The sequence below is a fragment of the Sinocyclocheilus anshuiensis genome, unplaced genomic scaffold, assembly GCF_001515605.1.
Source record: "Sinocyclocheilus anshuiensis isolate Anshui unplaced genomic scaffold, SAMN03320099.WGS_v1.1 scaffold217, whole genome shotgun sequence".
NCBI lineage: Eukaryota > Metazoa > Chordata > Actinopteri > Cypriniformes > Cyprinidae > Sinocyclocheilus > Sinocyclocheilus anshuiensis.
The window spans coordinates 2,090,981-2,112,368 of NW_015536538.1; the positions used below are offsets into that span (position 1 = coordinate 2,090,981).

Here is a 21,388-nt window from a genome sequence, read left to right on the forward strand (position 1 = left end):
AACTGCCAGTCAGGTGGGTTGAGGCAAGTTGGAGCTAAACTCTGCAGGACACCGCCCCTCCAGGACCGAGTTTGGACAGCCCTGTACTAACTGCTTGTTTTCTTTAAAAAAAGAAAAAAGACTAACACTAGCTTCTCTATTCTTTTTGTATTCTGTTTTCTTTTTATTTATTATACAATTAACAAAAGCAAAAAAGGCCTCTAACACTAGCTTTTAATTGTACTACAATTATTTTCAGTTCACCCAAAAATGAAAATCTGCCTTCATTTACTCACCCTCATGTCATTTCAAACATACATGCATTTATTTTTTTACACGAAAAATTATTTTTAATTTTTTTGTGCATACAATGAAAGTCAGTGTTGTTTTGGACCCCACTGACTTTTACTGAATGCAAAAACTAGTGCTGTCAAACGATTAATCAAAAATTAAAGTTTTTGTTTTCATAATATATATATATGTATGTGTATATTTATTATGTATATATAAATACACACACATGCATTTATACATTTCAGAAAAATGAAAAATTTATATATTAAAAAATATTTTGGATGTGATTAATCGCTTGACAGCACTAATTTATTCACTTTATAACGCCATGCCAGCATCAAGGCTATTTTCATGGCGATCTCAGAATAAATTACACAAGATTAACAAAATTAACAATTAACAAAAAAAGTTTAAAAAGTTGTTTCAAATCTACACCAGACAAAAATTCTAAAATACATTCAGGTGATTCAGGTGATAATAAACCAGTTAAACAAACCTCTGAATAAAACTGTTGTCTATTTACATGAAAAACAGTACAAACAGTACAAATATGCTTCACAGTCATTTTAGTTTGGCGAGTAAGGCATGATGGTGGTTCTTCACCTTTTAATAAATCCATGTGTAAGTCTTGTATGACCTAAAAGACACCTTGTAAAAACAACTTAGTCGTACCTAGATTTAAAATTAGTAAAAATATTTTTCTTACACTAGGATTTATTTCATATTGATGAAGTCTGAAGTCAATATTCAATAAATCTACATTAGTTCCTGTGATGATGTAAGCATCAACACAATGCCAAAAAACAGAGCGGCTGTGGAAAGTGTGAAAAGAGTATGAATGCTAGAAACCGTCTCTTCTCTTCGAATGTGGTTTGGATCAGGTTTGTAAAAATTGCTTTTGTGGCAATGTTGGAAATATTTGGATATCACATAAGCAACGTGCAAACTTGCGCAAGAGTTGTGAATCTCACTCAATTCACAGCAGAAAGTGAAAGTAAAACCGGAGTGACGCTGCATATTCTCTCAGAGACGAAGAGAGACCAATCTACTTCAACATATGCAACATACAGCATAACATAAGCCCTTGGAATTATAAGGTTCTATCTGCATTCCGAGTAGTTTTGAGATATTGAGCTTCAAAGTTTTTGCATTCCATTCGACTGTGTAAAATAGATAGAACCTTTTTGTTTTGTTTTTTTTTAAATAAAAAGTCCCAAAATGTACACAACATTAAAAAATCTGTCACATAATGTAAATAAATTGTCACAGAATAAGAATATGTGAATAACTCAATTTTGACAAAAATGTCAGATAGAACCTTATAATTCCAAGGTGACGATATGCTGATAACGGTAGGCCTATATAGCTAACTGTTTTTATTTATTCCCTTAATATTTCTCTTGTGGCCTGTAAAAGAGAAGAAACATATTTCGTGTTAAACGGGATGTTTTTGAAAGTCGGTGCTTGAAATAGGCTAAAGCTTTTTATTTAATTGATTTTTATTGATGACTGCAGTGTTAATATTTTAATTATAGGCCTATAATTAATTGTAGCCTATAATAGACCTGTTTTAAAAGACCTTTTATAAAACATTTTAATTGAGGAGTAAATAGCCTTATCTTTCGTTAAACAAAAGCAAAAAAGGCCTCTAACACTAGCTTTCTCTATTCTATCTGTTTTCTTTTTATTTACCTTGCTAGGTTTACTGCGTTAAGCTAACGGAGACTTGTTATAGCACTTTCATATCATTGTTCTTTTGTTGATTTTGATTGCTTCTATTGTCCTCATTTGTAAGTCGCTTTGGATAAAAGCATCCGCTAAATGTCTAAATGTAAATAAAATCTGACCTGAAGGACTCATTCTGCAAGTCTGATTTATTTATTCTTGTGCTGTCAAACGATTAATCGCATCCAAAATAAGTTGTTGTTTACATAATATATGTATGTGTACTGTGTATATTTATTATGTATATATAAATACACACACATGCATTTATACATTTCAGAAAAATTTTATTTTTATATATTAAAAAATATTTTGGATGTGATTAATCGCTTGACAGCACTAATTTATTCACTTTATAACGCCATGCCAGCATCAAGGCTATTTTCATGGCGATCTCAGAATAAATTACACAAGATTAACAAAATTAACAATTAACAAAAAAAGTTTAAAAAGTTGTTTCAAATCTACACCAGACAAAAATTCTAAAATACATTCAGGTGATACATTTTTAAATAAACCAGTTAAACAAACCTCTGAATAAAACTGTTGTCTATTTACATGAAAAACAGTACAATCTGATCAAATATGCTTCACAGTCATTTTAGTTTGGCGAGTAAGGCATGATGGTGGTTCTTCACCTTTTAATAAATCCATGTGTAAGTCTTGTATGACCTAAAAGACACCTTGTAAAAACAACTTAGTCGTACCTAGATTTAAAATTAGTAAAAATATTTTTCTTACACTAGGATTTATTTCATATTGATGAAGTCTGAAGTCAATATTCAATAAATCTACATTAGTTCCTGTGATGATGTAAGCATCAACACAATGCCAAAAAACAGAGCGGCTGTGGAAAGTGTGAAAAGAGTATGAATGCTAGAAACCGTCTCTTCTCTTCGAATGTGGTTTGGATCAGGTTTGTAAAAATTGCTTTTGTGGCAATGTTGGAAATATTTGGATATCACATAAGCAACGTGCAAACTTGCGCAAGAGTTGTGAATCTCACTCAATTCACAGCAGAAAGTGAAAGTAAAACCGGAGTGACGCTGCATATTCTCTCAGAGACGAAGAGAGACCAATCTACTTCAACATATGCAACATACAGCATAACATAAGCCCTTGGAATTATAAGGTTCTATCTGCATTCCGAGTAGTTTTGAGATATTGAGCTTCAAAGTTTTTGCATTCCATTCGACTGTGTAAAATAGATAGAACCTTTTTGTTTTGTTTTTTTTTAAATAAAAAGTCCCAAAATGTACACAACATTAAAAAATCTGTAATGATGCTGAAAATTCAGCTTTGATCACAGAAATAAATAAACATTATAACATATATTCACGTTTTCTTCAGTTGTTTTAAACCGTAATGATATTTCACTGTTTTTACTGCATTTTTGATCCAATAAATGCAGCTTTTCAAAAACATTTAAAATGCAAATCCAAATTATTCCAAACTTTTAAATGGTAATAAAAATTGAAACAAACATTCTAAGTCTTTCTAATGACAAGTAATAGAAATAAACAGAATAGCAAATCTCTTGGTGTGTTTAGTTTAAGCAGATTTACAGTAACAATTAAATAGCGTCACCTTTAATGTAGCACAGGCCGTGTAATTGACGTTGGGCAGAACTTCCACCGGCTCCTTGAACATGACTCTGAAGGTGCTGGCCGATCCGTCACAGCTGAAGCCGGTGTCGTTCTGACCCAGAACGGTGTTACTGTCAGTGTGAATGATCTGAAAGAGATTCAATCCATCAGAATCACAAAACAACACTTTCAAACAGTGACATGTTCATTTGAGCGGCCCCAGACAAAATCATGAAAATGGGCCCCACCAATACTGATGTAATATTAAAGGGGTCATATGATGCTGCTAAAAAGAACATTATAACAAACCTCTGAATAAAACTGTTGTCTATTTACATGAAAAACAGTACAATCTGATCAAATATGCTTCACAGTCATTTTAGTTTGGCGAGTAAGGCATGATGGTGGTTCTTCACCTTTTAATAAATCCATGTGTAAGTCTTGTATGACCTAAAAGACACCTTGTAAAAACAACTTAGTCGTACCTAGATTTAAAATTAGTAAAAATATTTTTCTTACACTAGGATTTATTTCATATTGATGAAGTCTGAAGTCAATATTCAATAAATCTACATTAGTTCCTGTGATGATGTAAGCATCAACACAATGCCAAAAAACAGAGCGGCTGTGGAAAGTGTGAAAAGAGTATGAATGCTAGAAACCGTCTCTTCTCTTCGAATGTGGTTTGGATCAGGTTTGTAAAAATTGCTTTTGTGGCAATGTTGGAAATATTTGGATATCACATAAGCAACGTGCAAACTTGCGCAAGAGTTGTGAATCTCACTCAATTCACAGCAGAAAGTGAAAGTAAAACCGGAGTGACGCTGCATATTCTCTCAGAGACGAAGAGAGACCAATCTACTTCAACATATGCAACATACAGCATAACATAAGCCCTTGGAATTATAAGGTTCTATCTGCATTCCGAGTAGTTTTGAGATATTGAGCTTCAAAGTTTTTGCATTCCATTCGACTGTGTAAAATAGATAGAACCTTTTTGTTTTGTTTTTTATTAAAAGTCCCAAAATGTACACAACATTAAAAAATATCACATAACATAAATAAGTTGTCACAGAATTAGAATATAATGTGAATAACTCAATTTTGACAAAAATGTCAGATAGAACCTTATAATTCCAAGGTGACGATATGCTGATAACGGTAGGCCTATATAGCTAACTGTTTTTATTTATTCCCTTAATATTTCTCTTGTGGCCTGTAAAAGAGAAGAAACATATTTCGTGTTAAACGGGATGTTTTTGAAAGTCGGTGCTTGAAATAGGCTAAAGCTTTTTATTTAATTGATTTTTATTGATGACTGCAGTGTTAATATTTTAATTATAGGCCTATAATTAATTGTAGCCTATAATAGACCTGTTTTAAAAGACCTTTTATAAAACATTTTAATTGAGGAGTAAATAGCCTTATCTTTCGTTATCCTCGCAGCGCGTCAGTTATGTGGTAATATTGCGGGGCAAATTAATTGTAATGTTAATTTAATAATTAACTTTAATAATAAAAGTAACTTCATAATAATAATAATAGGCCTAATAAAAATAAGAATGTAACAGGCCGGCCTACATTAATTGGAAATGCCAAATCCTCTTAATATTGCCAATAACTGATGTTTTTAAGGAAAAAATGAAATCGCATCATATGACCCCTTTAAAACTACATAACCTCTGAAAACATGATGACTGCACTGAAATAAAATCTCTAAAAATAAGCACACTGTAAGGTTGATGATTTTTTTCAACTTCAAGTTAAAATCTATCAGAACAGCGTACATTTTAGGTGTTTCACTATTAATCACCTTCCATCATTTATCAGTTCATCTAAATAGTGCTGTGACAAAAAAATGACTTGAAGGTGCAAATAAATCATGTAGAGATTAATAAGAGGTCATAAAAACTGCTAGTACAATAATTTTATTATAGAATTGATTGTAAATTTGAAATTTAAATGATTGTAATTTTGCACATAACTATATATAAACACGTATTTACCAGTGTTAACTTATTTTAGTATCAAGATACTATTATGGTTTTCATTCACATTTAGAATCAGTTTCTATTTTTATACTTTTTCTATTTTCATTTTCATTCGATTTAAACTTTTGGTATTTTTTTTTATTTTAATTTATTTTATTTTTTTTTATTATTCAGTTTTCGGTTTATTTTAGTACATCAAGTTAAACTAAATTAAAATGAGAAATGAGCTGAAATAAAAAAAAAAGTAAATTTTATTTAATTTAGTTTTTTATGGTTTCAGTTTTATTTAACTACAATACCCTGGTATTTAGTGCAGCAAAATGTGCACAAAAAGTGAAACCGAACTAATTAGAAAAGAGGACTGAAGTTGAAAATCAGTGAAAACTAAGTATGACAAAAATAAATTATAAATAAAATTCAATAATTTAAGAAATAAAAATAAATAAATAGTGCTAACACATTTGTGACCCTGGACCACAAAACCAGACATAAGTTTTTTTTTTTTGTTTTTTGTTTTTTTTTAGATTTATAAATAAGTAATAATAAATAAGAATAAATTATGTATGGTTTGTTAGGATAGGACAATATTTGGCTGAGATACAACTATTTGAAAATCAGGAATCTGAAGGTGCAAAAAAAATAGAAAATGGATAATTTTGACCCATACAATGTATTTTTAGCTATTGCTACAAATATACCCGTGCTACTTATGACTGGTTTTGTGCTCCAGGGTCACATATAGGATCTACATATATACTGTGTATTAGGGATGCACGATATTATCGGACCGATATCGGAATCGGCCGATAATGGCTTTACATGTAAATATCGGCATCTGCCCGATATGAAAAATTATGCCGATATGTTTTGCCGATGAGAGGAATACATTAACTCACATGTGCTCAGGGTGTGCTAGCGATTAGATCACGTCAACAGTGTGGCTCATTCTTGAAGCAAAGTTTTTCCTGAATGATGATTAGATTCACGGTTTTGGATCGCTGCATTTAATCTGAGAAAGCTTGTACAGAATGAAGCGTTCGGTGTGTGATAGAGTAAACAGTAATAGCACATGCAGTGGCAGCCTCCCCCGGGTCCTAATGCCCGCTCAGTAAGGAGTTTTAATTCCGTAGGGGGCGCTGTTGGCCTACTTTTAATAAAATTAAGGTAAAATACACAAATAACATTTAGGATTTCTATTTCAAATAAATGCTGTTCTATTGGACTTTCTATTCATCTGTGAATCCTGCAAAATAAAATGCATCACAGTTTCTACAAAACTATTCAGCAACACACTAAAGACTGGAGTAATGATGCTGAAAATTCAGCTTTGATCACAGAAATAAATAAACATTATAACATATATTCACGTTTTCTTCAGTTGTTTTAAACCGTAATGATATTTCACTGTTTTTACTGCATTTTTGATCCAATAAATGCAGCTTTTCAAAAACATTTAAAATGCAAATCCAAATTATTCCAAACTTTTAAATGGTAATAAAAATTGAAACAAACATTCTAAGTCTTTCTAATGACAAGTAATAGAAATAAACAGAATAGCAAATCTCTTGGTGTGTTTAGTTTAAGCAGATTTACAGTAACAATTAAATAGCGTCACCTTTAATGTAGCACAGGCCGTGTAATTGACGTTGGGCAGAACTTCCACCGGCTCCTTGAACATGATAATTTTATATATACCGATTTATTCATTAACGTGTAATATGTTATATTTTTTAAACTAATTATGAGCTCAAAGATTTTCAGAATTTTTACAACTCTTTTGCTTTAGACCATCTACAAATGTTAAATCTTAAAATAAAATGTTAAGGCTACTACTGCATCTTTCTGAAAAAAGTATGCAGCGATTGATATATAGTTTATTTATAGTTATTTTCAAAGCTTCAATGTACTATCATTATAAAATAAATTCATTATTGTTTAGGATATTTAATTCTAACAAATAGGTTCTTCCAAACAAAAAGAAATATATCGGTATCGGCCAAAAAAGAGTTGAAAAATATCGGCATATCGAATATCGGCAAAAATCCAATATCTTTCATCCCTACTGTGTATATCTGTAACAATTCACTGAGCAGGGAATTGACAAGTTTGACATGCCTCACATTAAAATGAAAATGTATTGCTTAAAAATCATGTTTTGTTTGACAGTCGCACCTGTATGTTGACCTGATAATCTGTAGGTCCGTGAATGGATCCATAAAGCCCGAACCCCACAATAAATATCCTGCGATTCACAGAGAACCTGCAGGGAGCAGTGATTGGGTTAGTTAGTTGGCTTCACAGTGGCGTTAGCGGCGTGAAGGAACACACGGGCGTCTCTCTCTCTCACCGGATGCGGTCGCTGGTCCCGCTGTAACCCCAGCGGCTCTCCACCTGCCCGAAGCGCGTGATGCTGCACTCTTTCGTGGCCGGTCGATGAACTCCACACGCGGTTTAGGATTCACCGTGAAGTGCAGGAACAGACTCACCACCTGTCTGTCCATCAGAATGGCCGACTGAGCAGGACCTGTGTGAAACACACGCATAAAGCTACTGCATCATATTTGATACAAGGCCTTACACTCAATCTCCTCCATGCTTTCTGTCGTCTGATTGATAGTTTAGAGTTTTTTTATCCAGTAAAAGCTCTTTTAGTGTAATTGTACAAGCGTCCAGCTTCAGCTGCTGCTTCTCGTGTCAAATCTTGACTGATTTTAAAGATCTCATTGATTTGCATTACAAGCATCTCATCATAGAAATATCAGCATCTGCACCAAATTGCATTTTTTCCCCTACTTATTCTCACTATATAATTCTATATGTGACCCTGGACCACAAAAGCAGTCATAAGGGTCCATTTTTAAAAATTGAGATTAATACATCGTCTGAGATCTGAATAAATAAGCTTTCCATTGATGTATGGTTTGTTAGGATCTGACAATAATTGAAAATCTGGAATCTGAGGGTGCAAAAAATTTCAAAATATTGAGAAAATCATCTTTAAAGTTGTCCAAATGAAGTTCTTAGCAATGCATATTACTAATCAAAAATTAAGTTTTGATATATCTACGGTACGAAATGTACAAAATATCTTCATGGAACATGATCTTTACTTGATATCCTAATGATTTTTGGCATAAAAGAAGAATAGATCATTTTGACCCATACAATGTATTTTTGGCTATTGCTTACAAATATACCTGTGCTACTCCAAGGTCACATATGAGCTATAAAAGCCTCATGTATCAACATTATATTTTGTCTAAAGGTTCAATAAACTTTCCCATTTCAAAACATTTGTTTTTTTCTGACTGTTATTACGTATTTCAGGCTTTACAGGGTTAATGCCATAAGCGCGGCATGTATAGAGACCTGCGGCGAATTCCTCGATGGTCATGAGAGGGAAGCGGATGAGATTGAGGGCTTTTCCCAGCACGCGTCTCTTGTTCTCCGGCGTGGGCTGGAGCTGCTGTCGGTGAGCTTCAGCTTCTGCCCAGCGAACCGCCGCTCCAAACAAATGCACCTCGCGCACACCCAGAGTATCTCTCTCCAACACCGCAACCAGCGTGTCTGACAGAGACAAGAGAGAGACAGACGTCTGTGAGGATCCAACTAGGGTTTTCATGACACCAAAATATACACTAATCTGTAAGATCTGGAGTTGGTAAGATTTAGTTTTTTAATGTTTTTGAAAGAAGTCTCTTCTGCTCATCAAGGCTGCATTTATTTGATTAAAAAATACAATAAAGACAGTGAAACATTATTGCATTTAAAATAGCTGTGTTCTATGTCAATGTTAAACTATAATTTATTTCTGTGATGCGCAGCTGCATTTTCAGCATCATTACTCCAGTCTTCAGTGTCACATGATCTTCAGAAATCATTCTAATATGCTGATTTGCTGCTCAAGAAAAAATTCTGATTATTATCAATGTTGAAAACAGTTGTGCTGCACAATATTTTTGTGGAAACAGTGATACAACCTATTCTTCATTATTCACAGATGAACAGAAAGTTCAAAAGAACAGCATTTATTTGAAATAGAAATCTTTTGTAACATTATGTCTCTGCTGTCACTTTTGAGCAATTTAATGTTCTTGCTGAATAAAAGTATTAATTTCTTTTAAAAAAACACATTGACTGTAATCTTCTGAATTGTAGTGTATATTATTTTAAAACAATAAGGCATGTGGCCTAATCAATTAAGTTCAAGTAAACATTGCCTCAAAAGTTAAGTAGTTATTCAAGAAAACACTAACAGATTAAAAACAAAGAAATGAACACTTTACAATAAGGTCCCATTAAGCTAATGCACTAACTAACATGAACTGACAATGAGCAATGCATTTGTTACAGTGTTTATTCATCTTCTAGAACATGCATCGTTAATGTTCATTAAAAAATATAAAGCTCTTCATTGTTTGTTCATGTTAGTCCACACTGCAATAACTAATATTAACTAGGGCTGTCAGTTTAACGCGTCAACTTAATTAGTTATAAAAAAATAACGCGATTAAAATATTTTAGCGCAGTTAATGCACTGGCCCCGCCCACAGACATGTACGTCATCTTACATTTCATACATTTGACTGTTGACAAATATGATGCATAGCAACAACTCCATGAATGCACTTATGCTCTAAAATTCAAGATATTGGTGCAAAAATGCCCCTGTATGTGTTTTTGTCTCATATTTATATCATACGATATCACATGAGCAGGGAGAGCAGTAGGCTATTACATGTTTAAATGTGATTTTATACAACAGTTCAGTAAATAAGAAGTTGATATTGCGTTATATTTTAAACACAATATTATGTGTTTTTGCTCAATTTTTCAAAGAATATATTACCTTTAAAGCCACTGCAGAATTGTTGTGCATCTCCGAGCAATACAAAGGTGTTTAGTTTCTGAATGAATCCGCGTTTTGAACGAATCGAGTGAATCAATGATTCAAAGATCCATTCATACAGAGAGCCTTCGAATGAATGAATGACATGAATGACTATTTACCGCCACCTGCTGGCAGATTTAGTTTCTTATTTAGAGTATCATTTAATTAATAATATTAATAATAATAAAAAACATTAAAGGGATAGTTCACCCTCTCACGTCCCTCATGTCGTTTCAAACCTTTCTTTTGTGGAACATAAAGGAAGGTATTTTGAAGACTGTTGGTAACTAAGCTGTTTTGATTACCAATGACTTTCATTGTATGAACAAACAATACTGAGATGTTTCTTCTTTTATGTTCCATAGTTTATGTTAGGCCGTTGTAGCCTAAATGTTTGTGTAATAAATTTTTTTGTTGAATCAAATAAAATATTTCTAAAGCTACAATTTGTAATGTCTACTTGATACTTTTTCATTTAACACAAAAATATCTTTAAATTATCTTTTGTGGGTATTTTCAGTCAAATTTATTTTGCGATTAAATGTCTACTTGATACTTTTTCATTTAACACAAAAATATCTTTAAATTATCTTTTGTGGGTATTTTCAGTCAAATTTATTTTGCGATTAATTAGTCAAAACATGTAAATAATTAGATTAAAAATTTTTATCGACTGACAGCCCTATATTAACAGATAAAAAATTTTTTTTAAGAATGTATTATTAAATGTTGCAGTTAACTAAGATTACTAAAAGCATTCAAAGTATTGTTCATTGTTAGTTCATGTTAACTAACGTTAACAAATGGAACCTTTAGCAATACAACTAAAAGAAAACAATAGGATGAAGTAAAATAAAACCATAAAACTATGTAAATCACGGGCACGATTATTAGATGTTTTTTATTAGTTCACCCGAAATGAAAATTCAGTCATCATTTAATCACCCTCAAGTTGTTCCAAACCTGTAAGAGTTTCTTTCTTCAGTCAACAGAAGTCAATGGCTCAGGGCTCTACGCTTACTTTTCTTTTTAGGAGCACTTGTGCTCCTAACTTAAAAAATTTAGGAGCACGTTCAAAATTTTAGGAGCACCTTCTAAACAATGATCCAAGATGTTATCAAAAAGTAGCCTTCCCATTACGAGGTGATATTTGACTCCTCTAACTTTATTAAAAGTATGTCATCTTTTGTCAAATTCTTAAAAAAATTATATTTTATAAGCTTTTTAAAAATTGTAATTAAAACGACAGAATAAGAACAAGTAGAATAAGAAATATAAGTTACCAATCAAATGAAATCAGTATTAACAAAATTAATTTGTAGAGGTGGCACAGAAGAACACAAAAGTGGCTTGGTGTACTTTCAGACATTTAATGAGGCTCAGAAGTGGAATGAGTGCAATTAAATCCAGTTTTCGGTCGCAAATGCGACTGAAATGGTCGCACTGTAGAGCCCTGTGGCTACCAACAACTCTTTGGTTAGCAACATTTAAAATATCTTGACAGGTAAATATGTTGACAGAATTGGCATTTTTAGGTGAACGATCTCTTTAACACTGACTCAGTGCTGTCAGAGTTTGAGCAGCGGTCCTATAATGCGGTGTACCGTGGACTTGTTTCCGTGATACAGTACCCAGATCAATATCTGTGAATCCCTCAGCGGCCAGAGCGTCTCCTGTGTTTTTGTCGATGTTCTCCAGGCACAGGCTGGCGAGCTGCGGCTCATCGAACAGTCTCGCCTTCAAACAAACCACACATCAGCCTATCAGAGTCTGACAGGTAAAGTCTGTGTAAACATCACAGGCGTGAGTGAATGAGCTCTACCTGTGTGAGCAGCATGAACGCATTGTCTGCGCGCAGGTTCTTCTTCAGAAACTCCACACAATGGGCCTCCAGAGCAGGAACGGCATATTTCTTAGCGGTGTAGAGAGTCGTCATCACCGTCTCAGGTCCGATGTGAACCTCATCAGAGTACAGGAACCTGGAGAAAAGGTTACACATCTGAAGCTTTCTGGAATGTATATACGTACATGCATATTGAGAAAAACGCTCATACTTGAGCAATGCGAGGAACGCAGCAGGTTCTACATCAGGAAGCTCGATCTCTGTGGATGTGGTGGCCATGCCTCCATTAAACATGGCATCAAATACTGCACTGCCAACAGCCAGAACAAACCTGCAATGGCAATATTAATATTACAAATGATTTTTTTATTTTTTTTAAATTCCAGGGCAGAAATAAAGTAAAAATAAATGTAACATTTTTTTAGAGTTTATATCTTGCAATTAAATTTTTCCTCAATTGCTCAAAATTTCTGCTATATATAAAAAAAAAAATCGTAATTACCTTTTTTATTTCATGGCAGAAAAAAAAAACAGAATTGTGAGATGTAAACTCAGAATTGCGAGAAAAAAAGTTCATAATTCTGTGTTTAGATAGGTTAGTTTATTTATACCCGCAGGTAAATTTGTTTTGCAGTAAAATGACAGTAACATCCATCCTTGACAAACAATTTCAATCTCACAATTATGATTCTTTTCTCAGAATTGATTTAAAAAAATCAAATTCAATAAAAAGTTGCAAATACCTTTATTTTTTTATCCCGTGGGAATTAAAACGTGAGTTAATGTCAAACACAAACACACTTATGAATTGTCACAATGCAAAACTATTTTAATGGTCAGTTTTTATCATAAAAACAAATGTTATTGGCTCTCTTGTGTCCCGTGACCAGTTGTCATCCAACTGTATATCACTTCATATACTTACTCATAATGCCTATAAGAGTGGGAGAGTGTTTTAACTCTCAAAAGGTGAATTACACCTGTGGAGAGATGACACGAAGGCTCTCTTTCTCTCCCAAATCAGAGCACAGTTGAATAAATTAATCTAAATCGAAACTAAATATCTGGGTCTATACACAATCCTGTCTTTTATCTTTTAAACAGTCCAGATTGGTATAACCTTGAAAGCTGCTGGACTTGTTAGTTTTGACAGTGCAAAGTTCTACAATATGCACTTCACAAAAGACTTCCTCTAGTTATGTGTGAAGTTAAAGTGCGACACGAAGTGCATTATTGTTATTTTTTTATGGTCGGATTATCGTACAGTGTGTATCAATGAATGACACAGTTTTGACTGTCATGGTGTGTTCATGAACGAGTGTGAAATACCTGCTAATTACCGATCACTTATATTGGGCACTTTTTACATTTAAATTGGCTTATTCTGACTGTTGACATTGAAAATGATGCACGTTTTTTTGGAATCAGTTAATTTCTTGATTGCCGTTTTGACAGTGTCTGCTTGCATATTTTAATCATATTTGGTAATTCAATGTATTTGCCCCGATTTGATCCATGGGAAATTTATCTAGCGTTATATTTATATTATTTTGTCATCATTTTGTTTTAAGGAGTTAAAAATGTCCCTTATCAACCTTGATTTACATATTCCATCACATTATTTTGACAGTTAAAGTTTTGGGTGGTTTTGGGGCGAGAGTGTGAAATACCTGCTAATTACCGATCACTTATATTGGGCACTTTTTACATTTAAATTGGCTTATTCTGACTGTTGACATTGAAAATGATGCACGTTTTTTTGGAATCAGTTAATTTCTTGATTGCCGTTTTGACAGTGTCTGCTTGCATATTTTAATCATATTTGGTAATTCTCTTTATGTATTTGCCCTGATTTCATCCATTTACTTGGGAAATGTATCTAACTTTATATTTATATTATTTTGTCTTCATTATTTTGTTTGTAAGGAGTTAAAAATGGCCCTTATCAACCTTGAGTTACATGGCAATATTCTATCACATTATTTTGACTGTAGTTTTGGGTGGGTTTTTGTGAGCTTTTGGGCTGGAAATCATCCATTCAATCTGGCAACACTGCGTCCGCTAGTGCTGGGCGGTATACCGGTTCATACCGAATACCGGTGTTTATTTTTGTTATGATATGAATTTTTTGGAAGATTTCTCCAGTGCTGTCCCGCGAACGCGAGGTCTGACTTTCCCGGAGAAGTGTCGCCTCTCTCGGCGTCTGTTCTGTGCAGTGAGCGGCAGAGAAGCACCGCAGCCGACTCGTCAATAAATGAGTACAAAACAGTGTTTCCAAGCACCTGTCACTTACTGACTGTTTGGAATTATTAATATGAGCGTAGTTCGTCTGTTAATATCACATGCACTTTTTAGTTTGTTTTTTTTTTTAGTTTGTTACTCAGACGCAGGCAGTGCGCTGCATGAGACAAAAAAGTAATATAGCCAAAACAACCGCATAGCCGCTCTTTAGTTTAGATGCATGTTGATTTTATCAGACGATGCCGCGATTATAAATGAGAGACTCCTGGTTAACATGTATTAAAAGGGGTCGTGTTTAGTCACTATTTAGTGTGGTATTTTTTGACAATATTCACTCATCATGACAGTAAAATAGGGCATTATAAGTCAATATACTGCAGTATTTCCTCTCAATCAGTAGAAAATATGGTTAACACCCGGTCATGCATGAGAAAAAAATACCGTCATGTACCGTGAAACCGGTATAATTTTGAAAAATACCGTGATATAAATTTTTGGTCATACCGCCCAGCACTAGCGTCCACCATATCTGACTGCGCAGTCAGCTGAGGGGAAGATTTTTTTTAATGAATAATGTCTTTAATTTCACTCTGTTTCTTACACAAAGCTGTCAAATACCCTCGGAAGACTTGTTAAAATAGCGCATGAGATATTTGGACTACTGTTAGGATGCTTTTTTGTCATTTTTGGAGCTTGACAACTCCCGTCCCCATCCACTTCCATTATACTGAAACGGGCGCATGAACATCCCGCTAAACATCTCCTGTTGTGTTTCACGGATAAAGCAAAGTCATACAGGTTTTAAGACGATATGGTGGTGAGTAAATGTGACCCTGGAGCACAAAAGCAGTCTTAAGTCGCTGGGGTATATTTGTAGCAATAGCCAACAATACATTGTATGGGTCAAAATTATAGATTTTTCTTTTATGCCAAAAATCATTAGGATATTAAGTAAAGATCATGTTCCATGAAGATATTTTGTAAATTTCCTACCATAAATATATCAAAACGTAATTTTTGATTAGTAATATGCATTGCTAAGAACTTCATTTGAACAACTTTAAAGATGATTTTCTCAATATTTTGATTTTTTTGCACCCTCAGATTCCAGATTTTCAAATAGTTGTATCTCGACCAAATATTGTCCTGTCCTAACAAACCATACATCAATGGAAAGCGTATTTATTCAGCTTTCATGTGATGTATAAATCTCAATTTCAAAAAATTTACCCTTATGACTGGTTTTGTGCTCCAGGGTCACAGATGATGACAGAAGCGTTATTTTAATCATTTGCTGTCTTAATGTCATCAGTGTATATTTAGTGAATCACCTGTGTGCAGGTATCCGCTGGACTCCCATTCCTTTACCCACTAGAAAGTGAACATCACTCAGTACTTCATTATTGAACAAAAACGCAAATCTCTCTTTCACGGTGCTTTTCGTCGCCTGCCAGTTATAAACGGGCTCCCGGTACACGAGCACGGCGGCTGCGGCCGGGGCAGCGGACAGAGACGAGTGTGTCGCCGGTGTCATCGCTACGTTTGACGGGTTTCCAGTCATATTCGAGGCGGCCGAAGTCGGCGGCCTCACTAACGCCGCGGCAGCCGGGAGAGAGTTCATCAGGTTCGGCGGAGGTCCTAAGGCAACACCGGGGATTTCAAGGCCCGCAGGCCCCGGTTGAGGATTTGAGCGTCTCGTTACACTCTGAGAGCCTCCGCCGCCGCCTCCAGCGGATCCTCCGTGACTCGCAGCCAAAGCGTAAGGACTGTTGCTCGGTTGGCTGTTACCCAAAGGCCCGGGTCCCGAGGAATTTAAACACGGAACCCGACCGCTATTGTCTCCAGCAGCCATCTTGGACTGAAAGGCGCATCAGTTGAATGAGTAAACAAATCGCGAGCGCACAACATCCGGTCCCAAGTGTACATGCGTGGAGTTACATATACTTCGTAATTATCAATATTTTTAAAACTACTTGAAATTTGTATTCTAAATTATTTTTTTCTATTAACTTTTCTATTATTTTTTTCTACTAACTCCGATACTAGTGAACAGACTTGAAATTGTTCTTACGTTTACATTACATTTACATTTAGCAGATGTTTTATCCAAAGTGACTTACAAATGAGGACAATGGAAGCAATCAAAATCAACAAAAGAGCAATGATATGCAAGTGCTACAACAAGTCTCAGTTAGCTTAATGCAGCACACGTAGCACGGGTTTTTAAAATAATATAATAAATAAAAAGAACACAGATAGAATAGAAAAAGAATAGAGCAAGCTGGTGTTAGAGGCCTTTTTTGCTTTTGTTAATTGCAACATTCTAGCATTGTATTTAGAATATAGCCATTATGATTTTTTAGAATTGTCTCCAAATCCTCATAAACATTAGTATTGCATGCAAAAAGAATGATCTGTTCTCTATATACATTTGATCTGGTTTACCTGGTTGATTATGGAATAAAATCACTGTCAAAAATAATCGTACGTAATTCAAAGCATTTGTGTGTGATTATTTTTGACAGTGATTTTATTCCATAGTTGATCACGTACTATTAGGTCCACGTATGCATGCAAATGACAAAAGACGAAGGATATTTAGCCTAACACGATGTCAGATTAATGTTTCTGAAATGTCATGATGCCCACATCTGGATGAGAGGGGAAGCGCCGCGGTGACGTCACGCACCCAAACGCTGCAGCAAATGCAGTCTCTGCGTAAAAAAGCCCCGTCATGAAATTGTATCCCACGGCCTATGACGATGCTGAGACACTGGACATGCAGCTAGAATAGAACCAACTGTGTCAACCCAAAGTGCTTCTCATACATTTACGTTTATGCACAGCATTTTATACAATGAAAGAGAAAACTCTGTAGTTCCAGGATTTTGAATTCGAAACATTTTTATATATTTATATTATATTATTATTACATTATATTATATATAGATATAATATATAAAACATTTGTCTTGTCAAAAATCCTTGTCAAAAAAGGCAGGATGATGCAATTTATTATGATGAAATGTATTTATTTATTTATTTTACAAAAGTCGTAAATAAAACAAAGATTAGGCCTATTGGAGTAGGTTTTACAATAAAATATTATATTAGTCTTTCTACTTCAAAATTTCATGTTTATTTAATGTGTTACTTGCCATTTTTACTAGAGTGAAAAATGTTTCTACACCACTTTTTTCAGTGAATGATTTATCACAATTTTAAAACTTTTGCAAATTAACATTTGCTGTTAACTCTAAAGACAAAACGACTTGAAATTGTTCTTGCAGTATCTATAAATTATCAGTTATTCAGTAATCAAAAATAAATTAATTTGTAATAGCCTAAATAGACTGTTTTCATGCAGTCTATTATAGAATGATTCCTTTTTGAAAAGTAATGTCAGTGATATTTCAATATTTATTATATATTCAATATATATATGCAATATCCAAAAATCATGTTTTTTTATTATATTATCATGTTTTTATTGTGAGTGTTTGTGTGTGTGTGTGTGTGTGTGTGTGTGTGTGAGTGAGTAAGTGTGTGTGAGTGTGAGTGAGTGTGTGAGTGTGAGAGAGAGAATGTGAGTGTGTGTGTGTGTGTGTGTGTGTGTGTTTGTGTGAGAGTGAGAGTATGTGTGTGTAGAGACACATGCAAAATCTGGCATGAACACAATGTATGTGAAACACTATATTAATGAAGAACCTTCAATTATTATTTATACCAAATGCAAAACCCGTAACCATGTGTAGATATCTTGATTACTTAAATTTGTAAGGGAATTAATTATTATTAATTCATTCAGGTTTTGATAGGACTCGGATCTGAAAATCCGAAGTTCACCTGATTTGAATGTGTGAGTGAATGTCTGTGTGTGTGTGTGTGAGTGAGTGAGTGAGTGAGTGAGTGAGTGAGTGAGTGAGTGAGTGAGTGAGTGAGTGAGTGAGTGAGTGAGTGAGTGAGTGAGTGAGTGAGTGAGTGAGTGAGTGAGTGAGTGAGTGAGTGAGTGAGTGAGTGAGTGAGTGAGTGAGTGAGTGAGTGAGTGAGTGAGTGAGTGAGTGAGTGAGTGAGTGAGTGAGTGAGTGAGTGAGTGAGTGAGTGAGTGAGTGAGTGTGATTGTAAGTATAACAGCGTGTGATTCTGTGGTTCTATCTCCAGTCTGTCTGTGTCTCTGTGAAACTCTAGCATGATGCACGGCAGACTGTCTTCTTCATTTCCTGTCAGCACTCAGCCTGGACTTCCTGTCTCCCTCTCACTGCTTCCTCTTTCTCTGTCCTTCACTCACATGTAACTCTAATCCAGCAGTGTGAGTCTGCATCAGGCTTATTATCCATAACTAAAAATAAAATTTAAACCAATAAAATCATATTCATTACTTGAAATAAGAAATAATGTTTACTGAAATAAAATATATATTTTTAAAAAATCGTATTTTTTAACTTGTTATTTTTAACATTTTTAGAATTTAATAATTAGCTTTTCATGAACTCACAATGGTCATGTGACATGCAGGTAAACAAATAAAATATTTAATATTTTTTTTGTTAGTGGTTTATTTTTATTTTACATTTATTTTGATTTAACATTTTAATGATTTCATTATGTTTTTAGCTTTTCATGAACTCAAAAACTCTCCGACACTAATGTGATCTGCTGTAATTTGAGCTGTAATCAAATTAAGCTTTTCTCTTTTCAGTAACTGTGAGAAAAGTGTTGGTTTCTGTGTAATTTATCACAATTTTTAAATAAAAAAATGTTGATAAAAATGCTTTGCAATGCCATATGTTATTCCAGCACAAGTATGAATAATATTCAGTCAGTTTTACCTCTATATTAGCATATCTGACTGAAATCTCCAGTGGGTTCCTGTGAGATCTGATGTGTCTGTGTCTGTGTCTGTGTCTGTGTCTGTGTCTGTAGGGCACTCAGCTCATCTTTAATGCTGCTAAAGAGTTGGGTCAGCTCTCCAAACTGAAGGTGCGTTCAGACGGGCTTCACTTCACCTCTCTTAACTATCATAAGGACACTGATGTGTAAAAGCTGATGGTCTGTTTGTGTCTTACAGGAGCACATGGTGCGAGAAGAGGCCAAAGCGCTGACCCCTAAACAGTGTGCAGTCATCGAGCTCGCACTGGACACTATTAAGGTTCAAGTGAATCAGGCCTGTCTGTTATCACACACTGAGTTAGTTTTGTCTGCTGTTTATAATTTAGTCTTAGTCCTGTGTCAAATGTCCTGTTTTTCGTCTAGTTTTAATTGACTAAAAATTTTAGTTTAGTTTTAGTCAATTAAAAATCTAAGTCATGCTGCATAATGGTTAAACTGATAATCACAATTAATTTGCTCAAAGTTATAATTGCGATTACTGATCATGATTGATGTCGGTTTGTGATTACAGTTTTTTAATTATTTACATTTAATTTAATCACTTACGTTTGTAATTATTATTTAATTATTTAGCTTGACAAAATTTGTATACATTTGTTTCAATTTTTTTTTCAATTATAATATATTGTAATATAAAATTTTATATAAAACATTCAATTAAAAAAAAAAGTCTGCTTTGTAATTACATTTTAATCTCACTAATAGCAATTTATACAACTACACTCTCAGAAAAAAAGGTACAAAAGCTGTCACTGGGGCAGTACCTTTTCAAAAGGTACACTTTTGTACCTTTTAGGTACTAACATGGACTTTTTAGGTACAAAGGTGTGCCTTTTGAGAAGGTTCCATCCCAGTGACAGCTTTTGTACATTTTTTTCTGTATAAAGCTTGTATAAAAGCTATGTTTTTGTTAAATTATACATTTATATTTGCATCAAAAATGATGGTTGTTAAGGGAATGAATGTAAATAAGAAATATGATTTTAGCTGTTTTAGCTGCCCTTTGTTGCATGTTCCCGGGGGCGGGGTTTATCTGGGTTTGTGATGTCACGAACCCGGGAAGAAGCTCTTTTTTTGTAGGCATCAAACTGCCTTAATTTTAAAAGACGATATCTCCGTTTTCACTGAACTTTCAGCGTCGTAACTTTGCAGATATTGTTTCTGCTCAAACAGCAACATTACACACTAACTAACATTAAAAAAGTGAAATTGCAATGAACCACCCCTTTAATATAGTACACTTTCAAGACTATATTTCTTCTACATTTAATAAGCAACATTACACACTAACTAACGTTAAAAAAGGTGAAATCACAATCAACCACCCCTTTAAAAGATCCCTTGTTCTGACTAAAGAAGCAGCACTGCATGTTTGTTTCACAGATCAGGCGATCCCAGAATGCAATGCGCAGACGGACTGTACCCCGAGTGTGCTGCGACTGGACGAACTTCCTGATGAGTTTGTCGGTGGCCTGCATGTAGAGAGACTGCAGATTCGGACTCTTCTCCAGAAACATCTTCTTCAGACCCACACCCCCTGCGTGGAAGTATTGCTGTCAGACACACACACACACACACACACACACACACACACACACACACACACACACACACACACACACACGTGCAGACAAGCGTGAGCTTGGCGGCAGCATCACGGCAGCGTAACTACAGCATCACTGCAGCTGCAGACCAGTGTCGCCAAGTCCGCGGTTTTCCCGTAGAATTGGGCTACTTTATCACTGTTGCTGCGGGTTGTTTTTCATGTCCGCGGGTTAAAGCGACCCCGATTACTTGATATTTAGCCCCTGGAGTGCGAATTTTACCAGGGGAACCCCGCCAAAAACATGTATTTTACCCCCCGGAACGCGATTTTTAACAGGGAGCCCCCCTCGAAATGCGATTGGGCTAGTTTTGAGTAGCAATTGGGCGGGTTTTGTTGTGAAAA

The 21,388-nt window shown here is 34.6% G+C and overlaps 1 pseudogene; it reads right to left on the reverse strand.

Annotated features, from left to right (window-relative positions):
* Positions 1 to 16,445, reverse strand: part of LOC107696447 (BTB/POZ domain-containing protein 2-like) — a 17,289-nt pseudogene extending 844 nt beyond the window's left edge.
* Between the last annotated feature and the right edge of the window lie 4,943 nt (positions 16,446 to 21,388).